The 15,218-nt window shown below is 41.1% G+C and overlaps 1 long non-coding RNA gene across 1 annotated transcript in view; it reads left to right on the forward strand.

Annotated features, from left to right (window-relative positions):
• Nucleotides 1–15,218, forward strand: part of LOC113840341 (uncharacterized) — a 56,237-nt gene that overhangs the window by 37,804 nt on the left and 3,215 nt on the right. The window contains exons 2-4 of the long non-coding RNA XR_011805839.1: nt 7,847–7,914; nt 8,358–8,425; nt 12,487–12,527. This is a non-coding gene — a long non-coding RNA (uncharacterized lncRNA). The remainder of the gene's footprint in view (nt 1–7,846; nt 7,915–8,357; nt 8,426–12,486; nt 12,528–15,218) is intronic.

The following is a 15,218-nucleotide window of genomic DNA, read 5'->3' on the forward strand; positions in this document are numbered from 1 at the left end:
TCTTTATCTGTAGTATGCTGCTGCCCAAAACATACAACTATTTTTTTCATAGTAACATCCTCAAGACACAATGACACTATTCAATGTCAACACTACATTAAAAGATTCACAGAAGTGTGTGTGTGGTTTAGGGCTTTGCTGCTCAAGGCCTTTTCCAGTTATGTTTTGAATACCTCTACTGATGGAGAGTCCACCACTTCCCTGGTTCCCTGTGCCAAAGTCTAATCAACTTTGAGGTACAAAAGAATATCTCATATGATATGAGTGATATAGTTTAGTGGAGGACTTGTTGGTGTTAGGTCAGATGTTGGACTCAATGATCTTGAGGTCTCTTCCAACCTAGACAATTCTGTGATTCTGTGATATCAAGTCAAAAATTTCCCTTCTTTCAGTTTATGTCCATTGCACTCTTGTCGTTCTGCTGTGCACCTCTGAGAAGAGTCTGTACCCATTTTTTCTACACCCTCCCATTGGGTATTTGGAGACAACAATAAAATCTCCCCACTTTGTCTTTTCTTCTAAAAGCAGAACAACCCCTGTCCTCTCCATATATGTCATGTGCTCCAGCATACTTAATATCTTCTTAGCTCTCTGCTGAACTCACAGTATGTCCATGTCTTTCTTGTACTGGGAAGCCCAATACTTAATGCTTTCAACCAAATAAGGTCTCACAAGTGCAACATAGGGGAAAATTAACTTCCCTTGGGCTATCAGCTGCACTCTTGTTGATGAAAGTCATTTTCTGAATGTGATTGTCGTTCTGCAAGGACACACTAAATTATCTTTGAAAATATGCTACTACTAACAGAGATTAAGATACATATGTGTGCTAAACACTGCAGTACCAGGCAAAGAAAAAAAAAGATTCTGTTTTAATGGTATGCTTAAATGTATCATCAGGATTTTTTTAATGAAAATGCAAGCAAAATAGTTTGGCTTGTCTTCTGTTTTACTGTCCAGCTTGGGAGACATTCTCCAATCAATGGCAACTTACTACTCTTCAGCCCCTAATGGAAAAATAATACAAAAAGTATCTGATTCCTATGACTAGAGAGTAGCACAGAAAGAAACACTTCAAGGGGAGAGAAGTAAGGAGGAGTGAGGTGAAGCAATGTCATGGGAAGTAAGTAAGAGGGCAAAAGGGCAAAATGAGAAATGGAAAGGGAATTTGCAAGATGAGTATTAGAGGTGAAAGGTAGGGAAGAAACAGTCTAAAGTCTTTATAATGTTTGGAAAAACAGGCAATACTAGCAAAAGCATCTTCTCAAGCTCTAGAGCCTACTGCAAAGCCAGACCTTGCTGACCTCCTCTTTAAAACCCTTTTAGAGTTCTAAAGGCTATGAAATTTATCCTAGTGTTTTAAGTAAACTCAATGACTGCTTGCAGTGCGTGAATCCTTGATCAGTCTTTTGGCTTCACATAATCAACTTTCCACAGCGCACTGAGACTCTGGCATTACTTCTCAGTGGCCAGTGCCAGCAGCAACCTGAATTTCAACCATTTTAAATTTGGAAGGATTAAGAATTTAAATGTAAATCCAGTGGCTTGTTTTGTATAAAGGAACATTTTATGCTTCAATCTTTTTTTTCAACCAAATCATTCAACAAGTTGACCAGTTGTCCCTAAACTGGCTGGCTTCCTGTTAATTTCACTTTTCAACTTTCAAACTGTTCTAACTACCCCTCCTATTTTTTAGCCATTTGCCCCAACAGGATCAAACAGGGCATTTTTGTGTAATGAACTGCTTTCTCCATGACCACAGCTTTCACTGTGGACAGCAAATAGGGCTTTATTTATTTATTGTATTTGTTATATAACACCCATCCCCATGTATCTGGCTGCCCTACAAAAGTTAAAGACAAGAATAAATAAAATAAGGCCATAGCCAGTGGCCAGAGAGAAGCAGCTGTTCTGCCAAGAGAAGAGCCAAGAAAAAACAACTCTAACAAAAAGAGTTGTTGAGAAAAGCAAGATAAAATGATCAAAGATGCACTGTCCAAAAAGGTCAGTGGAGTTTATATACCAAGGCTTTTGCATGCCCTGCCTGCGTTATTGCCATATCTAAGCATTTTACAGTCAGCCCTAGAGGCTAATGCAGGTGGAGACAGTGTGTAAACCTACCAATGGAATCAAAAAATGCTCTGCAGCTGTCTGAAAGTCACTGTGGTGTGAAAGAAAAAAAAGAATTGTGACACTCAGCCATAATTACTTAGCAGCAATGAGGACAGTTTACATTCATTAGAGTCACCACCATCAAGTCATGCAAAAGTTACTGTGAGGGCATAGCAGGAACAAAAATAAAAATGAAACCAAATTATCTTTCCTACCAGTTACTGTAGAAAAGTGTATTTTTTTTCACTGTCACAAGTGGAACACAGCACAAAAAATACAACAAAATTTCAGAGAATTAAAAAACAAACAAAAAAAAAATAATAACCACTCAATTTCTGTTCAGCCTTGTTGGGTCTCTTATACAGGCATTAATAAACTATTTGAAATACGTCACTCCACAAAAGAGGGGGGAGGAGTCATTATTCCATTTGTTACTTGAATAATCCAGAAAAACAATTAATTTTGAGCCACAGCAGTATACTGCACAACCATGTGATCTTAAATTATCAGATAGCATAATACCAGACAGATTCTTCCCGCTCGCTAGTCAGTGTCAGAATATGAAGATGTTGAACCCTGCCTGGAAGACATACAGACAGGACTGATTTGCAGCTGAGCTGAATTATGCCATTTGTACTTCTGGGCGGGCTAGGAGATTGTTCTGCTCTTTTGCTGTTGCTTTTCCCTCTCATTTCCTGCAAGTTTCACTGGAGATACTTATCACACACAGCAACAGAATGCAGGTATTTTAGTGCACACAGAAGGTAGGCATCTTTTCCAGCTGCAGCTGTACCAGCTCAAGCTGCTATGAGTCCTCTTCATACCCTGGCTGCATTCTGGTGCACCCCTAGCAGTGCTTACCCCTTGCAGTAGTCCTGTCTGCAGATATTCTGTACAGGCACCTCCAAAACATTTCAGGCAATGGGAAATTTATAGGAATTAGTGGGAATATTACATATACATCAAGTTCCTAGCTAAGTCTTAGCAGTTTGAAGTGTTATGGGCCTGGGATAATTTATAGAAAATGAAATATGCCAAATCATGACACTGTAAATATTACCTCTTGTTGTAAAAATTTTACACTCTCTTCTTTTTCCTTTCAGCACCAAAATCCTAAACATGATTACAATTCCTTTATGATGATACAGTGCTTTGGAAAACTTTCCTCTTAAAATTCCTGAAACTAATCGGAAGATACTTTTATCTTCAACCAAATGCCTCCATAAGGCCCCACACTCTTGGCAAATTTCCAGCTATAAGATTTTGTGTCTGTTTCCCATCCATGCATTCCTTTTAATACTCCTTCCTTCCCAGTCTCCAGGCTCAGAACAATAACAGAAATGAGTATGTTTCATAGGACTCTGACAGCAGGACCAATTCTCCAACAAATTGATATGTTTGGTACAACCTGCTCATTCTTTGTACTCAGATAGAAAGCCCCTCAGGGCACCGACTGTCTGTTTTCTGTGCTTAATCAACACAAAAGACCCAGCCCTCTCTGGGAATGCTGGATGCTATCTGGATTCTTACAGATGCTTTGATCTCCCTCCATTATCAGGCCATCCCTTTGAGACTCAAACGGCTGAGGTTCTTCCACATTTGTCATCATACATTAAATCCATATGCAGAAGAATATACATTTCTTTCTCTTTTAAAAACACCCTCTTCTTCTCTCTGCACATCTGCTTAAGCACAAGAAAAGTTCCCTTAAAATTGCTGAATCTGTGCTCTCACACTGATTGTGATGCACACTGCACACAGGACCCTATAACTGCAGGCTGCATAATGTGAGCTGGCCAATTGGAAACCAAATATATCAATATACACATCCAAATTCATATTCTATGAAACACGGATTTTTGAACACATGAAATTGCAGATAAATTAGTCTTAGTGGTAAGCACGTGGACCAGAAATTCCTGCAAGGGTTACTCCAATAACCATATGGAGTCACCAAATGATCAGGAAAATAGAAAAGGTGTTTTCTAAACTGTTCATCACCCTCAGCCCAAACTGAATAAGCGCAGAGATTGAATTACCTCTTGCCCATGGAGAAAATAATTGCTTTTGATCACAGGGTTCCGTGTTTTGGCAGGGTACCAGGGTGCTCCCAGCATGGCTGCCTGTATCACAGGACTGTATATGGCCAGAGGGCAAACATACGATTCCCACTGTGCCAACATATCAACCTTTGTAAACACAAACATGGAATGAAAAATAAGAAGAGTCAAGAATGTATCATGCCAGCAGTACATGCTGTATTTATTATTCTAGTGCATATGCTCTGAATAAAAAGATCGTTGCAGGGGTTCCATTGGCATTCTTCCTCAAAATTAGGCATTTCCAAATGTACAACAGCTGATTAGAGTACTTTTTAAGTTAAAAAAAAAGATCATATGGAAAAAAAAAATAAAATAAAACACACAAAAAAAAAACTAGATTAAGAATATATATTTTTTTTCTTAATGTCTTTCCATTTTTCATTTTCTCACTATGGTGTATCTTGAATCACTGTCAGTCATTGAATTGTATCAAAAAGAGACCTTTGTATTCTGATGGTTACGGAAAACAGCTGTCCCAGCTTCTTCAGGCATCAATTTCCTGCTGCTGAGTGAGTTGCAGAGAAGGTGCATACTATAGGAATTGAATTTCACATAAACCATCTATGAAAAAGGAATTCTAATTATTTGAATTTTTTATTTTCCCAATTATAACTTAATTAAAACCTTAGTTTGAAACAGATTTGAGAAAAAGAAAAAAAAAGTTTTCTAAAGTAGTTTTCATTGTTCTAGTTTTGAATTTTGGTAAAAGCTATCATGATGATTGGGGAAAAATGGCATAGTCAGTTTGATCTACTCTTTCAGTTACATTATATCTAAGTTTCATACGAAATTTCTTCACAGTTACCCTGTGAAGGAATTCATAACTGTTACTGCCGGCTACATGAAATGTCATTTTTTTCTGAGTTTGCCCAGAGATTGAAGATTTTTTTCTGAAAACAAAATAACTTTTTTTTTTTTTTTTAATAATTCATCTGAATCCGAACTCTCAGATCCTCATATGCTTTGACACTCTGCTTTTCACTCTTCATTCACACAGAATCCACAGGAACCACCGGAATGAAAATTGTGCCAGGAGGAAAGTGGCTTCAAGATCAAAGTGCAGATTTATCAAGAAAACAATAAAGAATAGGAAAACAAAACCACTTTAACTAGACAAAGCCACTGTATACTCATACCCAGAAGATTTCACTCATTAGCATATTTGTGAACAAAAGGGAGAGGCAAGCATAAAGAGGAAAAGCAGACTGACATTAATGAGGTTGCAAAAATGTAGCTGAGAGATTTGTCCCTCAACTTTCCTATGTCTATAATACAGTCAGCAGTGGATTAACATGCTACAAGAGAGAGGTCTGGAAGCTGTTCTGAACCCAGAAGAAAGTTTGGTTTAAAATGGGTGCTGTAGTTAATCAGAACAGTTTCCCCAAAAAAATTTCTTGAGAGTACCTCTGGCAAAAGATTGCTATATCCAACTTTTCTAATAACATTTCCATTTTAATCTTGGTAGAACTTACAATGAGAAAATGCAGGATTCCTCGATTCCTAAACCAAGAAGGAAGTTAATGTTTTCCTGTCTGCAAGACTTATCCAAATACTGGTGACCCATAAATGATGTAAAAATATTTTCCAAATAACATGATTTAGTAAGTTTAACAGAATAATTTATAATTTATAACTAGAGAAATAATATGCAATAGTAGTCTTTTTTTTTTTTTTTGGATCTCCTTTAAGCCTTTTCTGTCCCAACACCTTCAATAAAAATCTTTTTTCTCTGAATATTTTCTAATAAATTGCACTGTTTACACTGTGTTGTAAAAGTCAGTGAATGTACTGACTTTCACATTTACAAGTACAGAAGAAATCCATGTAATTTTCTGACACGTTAGATTGTTGGAGAAGAAAGCATAATTTGTATAGGGGAGGCTCTTTTTGCTTGTTGGTTTGGGAAAGGCCATTCTGTGTACGACCAGGTTAAGACATTATTGTGGTAGCAAGGTAGGTAGAATGCAAACTGCTCTGGCCTGTCTGCTTTCATTATTTCCAAGTAAAACTGTCTGCTTTCTCTGCTGTGTGGTAGAACTTATACATTACTGTCCAGAGAAAGACTTCAAAGATCTTAGCATGAAAAGAATAGTTTTAAGATTAACACATACAGCTCATTTAAATATCAAAGCCTAGTGTTTAGAATCACTACATCTGTACTGCCTCTATAACAGTATCCAGATTTTACTGAGTATTTCTCTCACTCAAGAGATATATGATATGTTGTTAACGGCAAAGGGACATTTAAAGATTAAGAGTCCTCTTGGCCTAAGCGTTTAGCCAGTTTATGGAGCAGAGGCAGACTGGTGACTAGAAAGATGATAGCTAGGTGTTTCTTCTTCCTTCTCAAAAATGTACTGCAGATCCTATTTCACAGAGTACTGAGTGTATGAGATAACTGTTCATTTCCAAGTTCAGGAAAGCATGCATTCTCAGTGACAACCCTTTTCCAAAGAAGGTCTGACTCTCAGCTGCCTACCAGGATTGTGCTCATCCATGCTGCTCCTGCTTTCTCTTTTTCTCTGCTTCTGATAGACACATGCACCACCAGCAATGACCTGTCAGCCCTCCAGCCTGATATTTGTTGTGCACCAGTCAATTTGCCATAGCCACCCATCAGCTCCTTTTACCTTTGGACTGCTGTTGCGATTGTTTCACAGAGGAGAATATGACTCTTCTTCCATTTACTGTATTTTTAAAACCAAAATCTATGACATTAAAACTTACTATAATCATTATAAGAAAAGTATACATTATCTTCACTATGGAAAAACAAAACAAAACAGAACAACAAACAACAACAACAAAAAACAGCACTTGGCATTTAGAAATATTGTAGTTATATCTCTAATGATAAAAACCTGTATGTATGTAATGAATGGGCTTAGACATCTAATGAACTGTTTATGCCTTTCTGAAATATATATTGAAATTGCTTTGTGCAAGATACCAAAGCTGTTCCCAAAATGATGTTCATCCAAAAGTCATTCCTAAAATTACATGAGTGACATTTGAGAACTGTTAAGACTAAATCTTTGAAAGCCTTTAGTATTGTAGTCAAGGATTGACACACAAATAAACAATGAATAAACAATGGGAAAATAGTGCTATGTTTGTCATTAACTATAGCATATGCTTAAGAATGCTCCTTTGCATCCCTGGGAATATTTTACAACCTATGCCACTTTATTTTGTAAGATGAGTGGGATCATCAAAAACCTCACCAATTCCAAAGTGCCCTCTTCTCTTGACCCTGCCCACCTTGCAATGCCCTCACTACACCATCCTGACTTTTATTCTTACCTGGCTCAGTTGGATCATTTTGGGAGTTGATAGAAGTTACACAGGAACAAGGAGTTTTCAAATAGGAAAGTTCCTTAATGATTTGTATATATAGCTATAACTCAGATTGTAGTCCAGTAGTCTCACTTGCTGGTCTAGGATTCGTTCCAAAGCCACATATAGCTCTTGATACAAAACTGCAGATTGTGTTGGCTCATAAATGGCCAATACAGGAGTCAGAAAAGTCTTCAGTTCTGTGGAATGTTCTGAGTAAGTAATGTGATTGAATGTCTGTGAAACAGGCTTTTTAAAAAATCTTGTAAAAGATCTTTTTTTTTTTTTTTTTTTAGAAATATCTAAGTCAGTTGGTGGATATCCTAACATGTTATCTCAGATTGAATTATATCTTCTGAACAAGGTAAAAATCAATGACTAAACTGAAGTTGCAAAGGATTCTCTACTATGACACCTTTGGAAAACATCCAACTTCAACACAGTCAGATACTGACTTATGTTAATACTAACTAAAATCTTAAGTCTCTATGTACACATGATTACAGTATAGGAACAAGTTTGTTCATCTGACTTGGAAGAACAGATAGTTTCCACAACTTTTATGATACTTTAAAATTATTTCAGAAACTTCTAACTCTCACAATTAATTTGGCATCTGGTTAAAGCTACTAGAATAATTTCTAGAATTACTAGAATAAAAAAGAAACGTTTGTACCATATAAGTGTTGACTAATATCTGGTCAGACAGTTTCAATAGTTAGACCCTCAGCTGGATATGTTTCATGTCTTCTTGTTCAGAAACTTTTCAAAATACCGGCACATATAGACAATGTGTTGCATTTTCAGGTTGAGTGTGATTATCCAGACAGAATGACACCTGTGTGGTTGGTTCATACATTTACAATGTGAAGAAGGTAAGTTATATCATATATAAAGTATCATTTTCAATATTACACAGTAAATTGAGATTTCATACTACTATTTGATTCTAATGAGCTCATGCAGAAGCTTTATGCTGCATTACTGTTTTTTATTGTAAGAGTCATTATTTTATTCTACTCAAAACATCTCAGCCTGCTACACGCTTAAGTTTAAAATCCGAAAAAAAAAGAGAACTTCAAGAATGATTTTAATATAATTTTCACAGTTATTTCCACAAATAATCAAAACTAAACTAAACTAAGCCAAACTAAACACATTTGCCTGTGTTCAGCTCCTTTTGTGGCAATAGTATTTAATATGTTACAAGACCTGAAATATATTGTTTGTTGCTCTTTTTTTTCAAGGACAATCTGCTATGGAAAAATGTTCTTGACTCTTTTGCAGAAAACTTTACTATGGATGGATGTGAAAGGTGGACACTTTTTTGCTAATAAATATTCTGAAGTGTCATATATAGCAATTTATATTATTTATTTTATTTTTTTAATTTATTTTTTTATTTTAATTTTAGAAATACCTCAGTAAAATATTATTACTACTATTTATAATGTCTAAAGCAACTGGTTAGCTCTGAAGTGGTCAGGCAGTTAGACTACTAGATGATCTTTGAAGATCCCTTCCAACTGAACTATTCTATGGTAAAGACAAAAAATCATTTAAAATAACTGAAAATTTATACCCATTTTTCTATACTCTGATGTACAGTAATATGGAACAACATTTGTATGCTGTTGCAAACAGTATTTTCAAAATAGCTGCTGGGGTTCTACTTTACACATATACTATATGCATTTGTACTATTACTTACAAACAAGTTTTATGTATGTGTAACATATGTTTATTTTTAAGGAGCATAAGGATACAAAGGAAACCAGAAAGATAGAGTGCCCTGAAAACTGCTTAGAGCTTTCAATCGAAGGATGAAAATGCATGAATATTCTATATGAATACACTATCTAAAAATAATCCTATACAAGAGTATGATGACAGAAGGGTTGAAACTAGGTGATCTTTAAATGTCCCTTCCAATACAAACCACTCTGTGATTCTGTGATTCTATATCATGCCTAATGAGAAAAAGGGAAGAACCAGGATCCCAGTGAAATCAAAATTCATCTGATAAATGCACAATGTGTTTCATGACCCTAAACTTTCCTGGGGCACGCATCAGAGATGTTAGGAAGGCTCTGTCATGACTCATTAAACCAGAGGACTACTATCCTCTCATAGTCATTCAGGTTGGATCCCAGGAAGCCACTATCAGAAAAATGAAGAATATTAAAAAGGACTTTGCATCCCTGGGAAGGTTGCTGAGGGGATTGGGGGTGCAGGTAGTGTTCTCCTCTGTCCTCCCGCTGGGTGACTGGGATGCAGATAGAAGGAGCAGAACAGGACAGGTAAATGCTTGAGGGGGTGGTGTCTGGACCAGGGATTTGGGTATTTTGATCTTGGGCCGTCCTTTGAGAGGCCGGGTATGTGGGCTATGGACAGACATCAACTGAGCAAGTGGGGCACAAGTGTGTTGGGGAGCAAGCTCTCTGGGCTGATTACCAGGGCTTTAAACTAGGTTTGATGGGGGAATGGAGGGGAGCTAAAGGTAACAGAGAAGGGCTGGGGGAAGTTGTCACTGCTGTCACTGTTGAAGATAGGGAAAAACTTCTGAGCTCTGCCATAGGATTGTCTGAGGACTCCTCAGAGAAGGTAGCCTTCCCGATCCCCTGTCCGGTATCTTCTTCTTGCATCCCCCCAAATGGTTCCTACAATGCGTTGAGGACAATTTTCTGACACAGGTGGTGGAGGAGCCGATGAGGCATGAGGTGCTCCTGGACCTCATTCTTACCAACAGGGATGGCCTTGTTAGGGATGTGAAGGTTGGGGGCAGCTTGGGATGCAGCAACCATGAGATGGTGGAGTTCCAGATGGAACTAGGCAAAGGAAGTAAGGCCTACATTTAAGCAGTACTTCTTCCATGCTCAGGATCGGCGCATCCCGAGGAACAGGAAACTGGGGAAGGGGGGCAGGAAACCTGCATGGATGAGCAAGGAGCTCATCAATAAGATCAAAAGGAAGAGGATGAAATGTGGAAAAAGGGCCTGTCCTCTTGGGAGGAGCATAGAAGTGTTGTCAGGGCCTGCAGGGACACACCCACCTAGAGGTGAGGCTTGTGGAAGAGATAAAGGATAATAAGAAGGGTTTTTTCAAGTATCTAAACAGCAAGAGGAAGACTAGGGATAACGTGGGTCCCTTGCTGAATGAGGGAGGTGTCCTGGTCACGGGAGACGCTGAGAAGGCAGAGATACTGAATGCTTTCTTTGCTTCAGTCGTTGCTCCAAGGACACTCCCCCAGGACTCCTCACCCCCGACAATAGGACAAAGGGTCTGGGAAATGGAGGGCTCCCTCCTGGTGGACGTTGGAGTGGTTTGGGTGTGTCTGAGTGGGCTCAATGCACACAAATCCATGGGTCGCGATGGGATGCATCCACGTGTGCTAAGGGAGCTGGCAGATGTGATTGCCGAACTTCTCTCTATCATCTTTGAAAGGTCCTGGAGAATGGGTGAGGTGCCTGAAGACTGGAGGATAGCAAATGTCACTCCGGTCTTCAAGAAGGACAGGAAGGAGGATCCAGAAAACTACAGGCCAGTCAGTCTCACCTCTGTCCCTGGAAAGGTATTAGAGCAGATTGTTCTGGATGCCATCTCCAAGCAATTGGAAGAGAAGAAGGTTATGAGGAGTAGTCAGCATGGATTCACAAAGGGGAAGTCGTGCTCAACCAACCTCATTGCCTCCTATGACGGCATCACCAGATGGGTAGATGGGGGGAGAGCGGTGGATGTCATCTACCTTGACTTTAGCAAGGCTTTTGATACTGCCTCCTATGACATCCTGCTAGCAAAGCTGAGAAAGTGTGGGATAGATGAGTGGAAGGCAAGGTGGGTTGAGAACTGGCTGACTGGCAGAGCTCAGAGGGTGGTGATCGGAGGAGCAGAGTCTGGCTGGAGGTCTGTGACTGGCAGTGTTCCCCAGGGGTCGGTGCTGGGTCTGGTCTTGTTCAACATCTTCATCAACGACCTTGATGAGGGAATAGTGTCTGCCCTCAGCAAGTACGCTGATGACACATAGCTGGGAGGAGTGGCTGACATGCCAGAAGGCTGTGCTGCCATTCAGCGAGACCTGGACAGGATGGAGAGATGGGCAGGAAGAAACCAAATGAGGTTTAACAAGAGCAAGTGTAGAGTCCTGCACCTGGGAAGGAACAACCCAAAGTATCAGTACAGGCTGGGGGATGACCTGCTGGAGAGGAGCTCTGAGGAGAAGGACCTGGAGGTCCTGGTGGACGACAGGCTGACCATGAGCCAGCACTGTGCCCTTGTGGCCAGTTCTGGGCTCCCCACTACAAAAAAGACAGGGATCTCCTGGAAAGAGTTCAGCAGAAGGCCACAAAGATGATACGGGGCCTGGAGCATCTTCCTTATGAGGAAAGGCTGAGACCTGGGTCTGTTCAGCCTGGAGAAGAGAAGACTGAGAGGGGATCTCCTCAGTGTATATAAATATCTGAGGGGTGGGGGACAGAAGAATGTAGCCAACCTTTCTCAGTGGTTTGTGAGGATAGGACAAGGGGCAATGGCTGCAAGTTAGAACACAGGCAGTTCCGCACTGACATGCGAAAGAACTTCTTCACGTTGAAGGTGACAGAGCATTGGAACAGGCTGCCTAGGGAGATTGTGGAGTCTCCTTCTCCAGAGATATTCAAGGCCTGTCTGGACGCCTACCTGCTCTGAGGAACCTGCTTTGGCAGGGAGGTTGGACCCAATGATCTTTCGAGGTCCCTTCCAACCCCTACACTTCTGTGATTCTGTGATTCTGTAAACTATACTATTAGTAATTTCTGAGGCTTTGAGGGACTTGTACTAAAGGCCCACATTTTTAATGTAGTCCAAGGGAAGTTCTGTGGTTTGCAGAGTAATACATTTTTTTGAATACAGCTCCCACATCTGACAGTGGTGTTTTTTTGTTTTTGTTTTTGTTTTTCAGAAGGTGGAACTTATTATTCCAGATGGCTCCTTCAGTTTCTGGTAATGCAAATAAAGTTTACTAAGGCTTATGATTCATATCTATTTAGAGTATAACTTTTTAGTACATTGCAAATGTTTAAAAAACAACCTCTTTTCAAAACGTTTACATAATAAACATTAAAAACACAATCTAGACAGGCATTTACATTGGTGGGATTAATGAAACTAGTCATGTTTTACATTTCTTTTGCACAACATATAAAAAACCTTTATGTATCAGAGGAAAAACAAGAATGAATTTGTTCACACCTCTTTAATAAACTAAGTGAAATGCAGAATATGAAAAATTTAATCTGAGGCAAAACGTATTTTATTTTCATGGTATTCACATAGCTCCATCAAAGTAAAATACACTTCATAAAGTTCAAACGATTTCAATAGTTCTATGAATTCTGAGATTCATTAGTTACTGACCTACTGAAGACTTTAACAGCTTGTGATTGTGCAAAGTTTGTGCATCTTCATTTAAGTTGTTTGCATAGAGCATGACAAAATCTGCCGAATGTTATAAACTCATTTCATTCGTCTCTTACTTTATTCTGAGTCTCTGCATCACTGGAATTCTGCCTATAATAGCATATCAGAAACTTGATCAAAGAAATTTGTTGCCAGGAAGCTCCCCAACCTGGTACGCCCCTCTGATTATTATCCTCTCCTGATAGTCCAGGCGGGCAGTGATGACATTGATGACAGAAGCCTGAAGGCTATCAAAAGAGACTTTAGGGGGCTGGGACGGTTAGTGGACGGAGCAGGAGTGCAGGTAGTATTTTCGTCCATCCCTACATTGACAGGGAGGGGTACGGAGAGGACAAGAAAAGCCCACCTGTTAAACACGTGGCTCCGGGGCTGGTGCCTACGCAGAAATCTTGGGTTTTTCGACCATGGGGCAGTTTACTCAGCACCTGGTCTGATTGCCGTAGACGGGTCCCTATCCTTTAGGGGAGAAAGGATCCTGGGCCAGGAGCTGGCGGGGCTCATTGATAGGGCTTTAAACTAGGTAAGAAGGGGGATGGGGCTGAAGCAAGGACTGTTGGGGCTGTGCCAGGGGGAGCAATGGCAAGGCCGGAGGATAAGGTGAAGGCCCAGCTGAAGTGCATCTACACCAATGCACGCAGCATGGGTAACAAACAGGAGGAGCTGGAAGCCATCGTGCAGCGGGCAGGCTACGACTTGGTTGCCATCACGGAAACGTGGTGGGACCAGTCTCATGACTGGAGTGCTGCGATGCCTGGCTATAGGCTCTTCAGAAGGGACAGGCAGCACAGAAGGGGTGGCGGTGTGGCTCTCTATATTAGAGAGTCTTTCGATGTTGTAGAACTCGAGGCTAGGAATGACAAGATCGAGTCCCTTTGGGTTAGGATCGGCAGGGACAACAAGGCTAGTGTCCTGGTCGGGGTCTGCTATAGACCGCCGAACCAGGATGAGGAGACGGATGAGGAGTTCTACAGGCAGCTGACAGAAGTTGCAAAATCGTCGGCGCTTGTACTCGTGGGGGACTTCAACTTCCCTGACATATCCTGGAAGCACAACACAGCCCAGAGGAAGCAGTCTAGGAGGTTTCTGGAGAAAGTGGAAGATAGCTTCCTGACGCAGCTGATTAGTGAACCTACCAGGGGTGGTGCCCTGCTAGACCTTCTCTTCACAAACAGAGAAGGACTGGTGGAGGATGTGATTGTCGGGAACAGTCTTGGGCAGAGTGACCACGAAATGGTGGAGTTCACTATTCTTGGCGGGGCCAGGAAGGGAACCAGTAAAACCACTGTATTGGACTTTCGGAGGGCTGACTTTGGGCTGCTCAGGACACTAGTTGGTGGAGTCCCATGGGAGGCGGTTCTGAAGGGCAGAGGGGTCCAGAAAGGCTGGGCGCTCTTTAAGAGGCAAATCCTAATGGCGCAGGAGCGGTCTATTCCCATGCGCCCAAAGATGAGCCAGCGGGGAAGAAGACCAGCCTGGCTCAACAGAGAATTGTGGCTTGAGCTTAGGAGAAAAAAGAGGGTTTATAATCTTTGGAAAATTGGGCAGGCCACTAAGGAGGACTATAAGGATGTAGCGAGGCTGTGCAGGGACAAGATTAGGAAGGCCAAAGCTCATCTGGAGCTCAATCTGGCTACTGCCGTTAAAGATAACAAAAAACGCTTTTATAAATACATCAACACCAAAAGGAGGACTAGGGAGAATCTCCATCCTTTACTGGATGCAGGGGGAAACTTAGTTACAAGAGATGAGGTAAAGGCGGAGGTGCTTAATGCCTTCTTTGCCTCAGTCTTTAGCGGCAAAACCGGTTGCTCTCTGGATACCCAGTACCCAGAACTGGTGGAAGGGGACAGGGAGCAGGATGTGGCCCTCACCATCCACGAAGAACTGGTTGGTGACCTGCTACGGCACTTGGATGTCCACAAATCGATGGGGCCGGATGGGATCCACCCAAGGGTGCTGAGAGAACTGGCAGAGGAGCTGGCCAAGCCCCTATCCATCATTTATCAGCAGTCCTGGCTATCGGGGGAGGTCCCAGCTGACTGGCGACTAGCAAATGTGACGCCCATCTACAAGAAGGGCTGGAGGGCAGACCCGGGGAACTACAGGCCTGTCAGTTTGACCTCAGTACCAGGGAAGCTCATGGAGCAGATCCTCTTGGGAGTCATCATGCGGCACTTGAAGGGCAAGCAGGCGATCAGGCCCAGCCAGCATGGG

This window comes from Anas platyrhynchos, chromosome Z, assembly GCF_047663525.1.
Source record: "Anas platyrhynchos isolate ZD024472 breed Pekin duck chromosome Z, IASCAAS_PekinDuck_T2T, whole genome shotgun sequence".
In the NCBI taxonomy this organism is placed as follows: domain Eukaryota; kingdom Metazoa; phylum Chordata; class Aves; order Anseriformes; family Anatidae; genus Anas; species Anas platyrhynchos.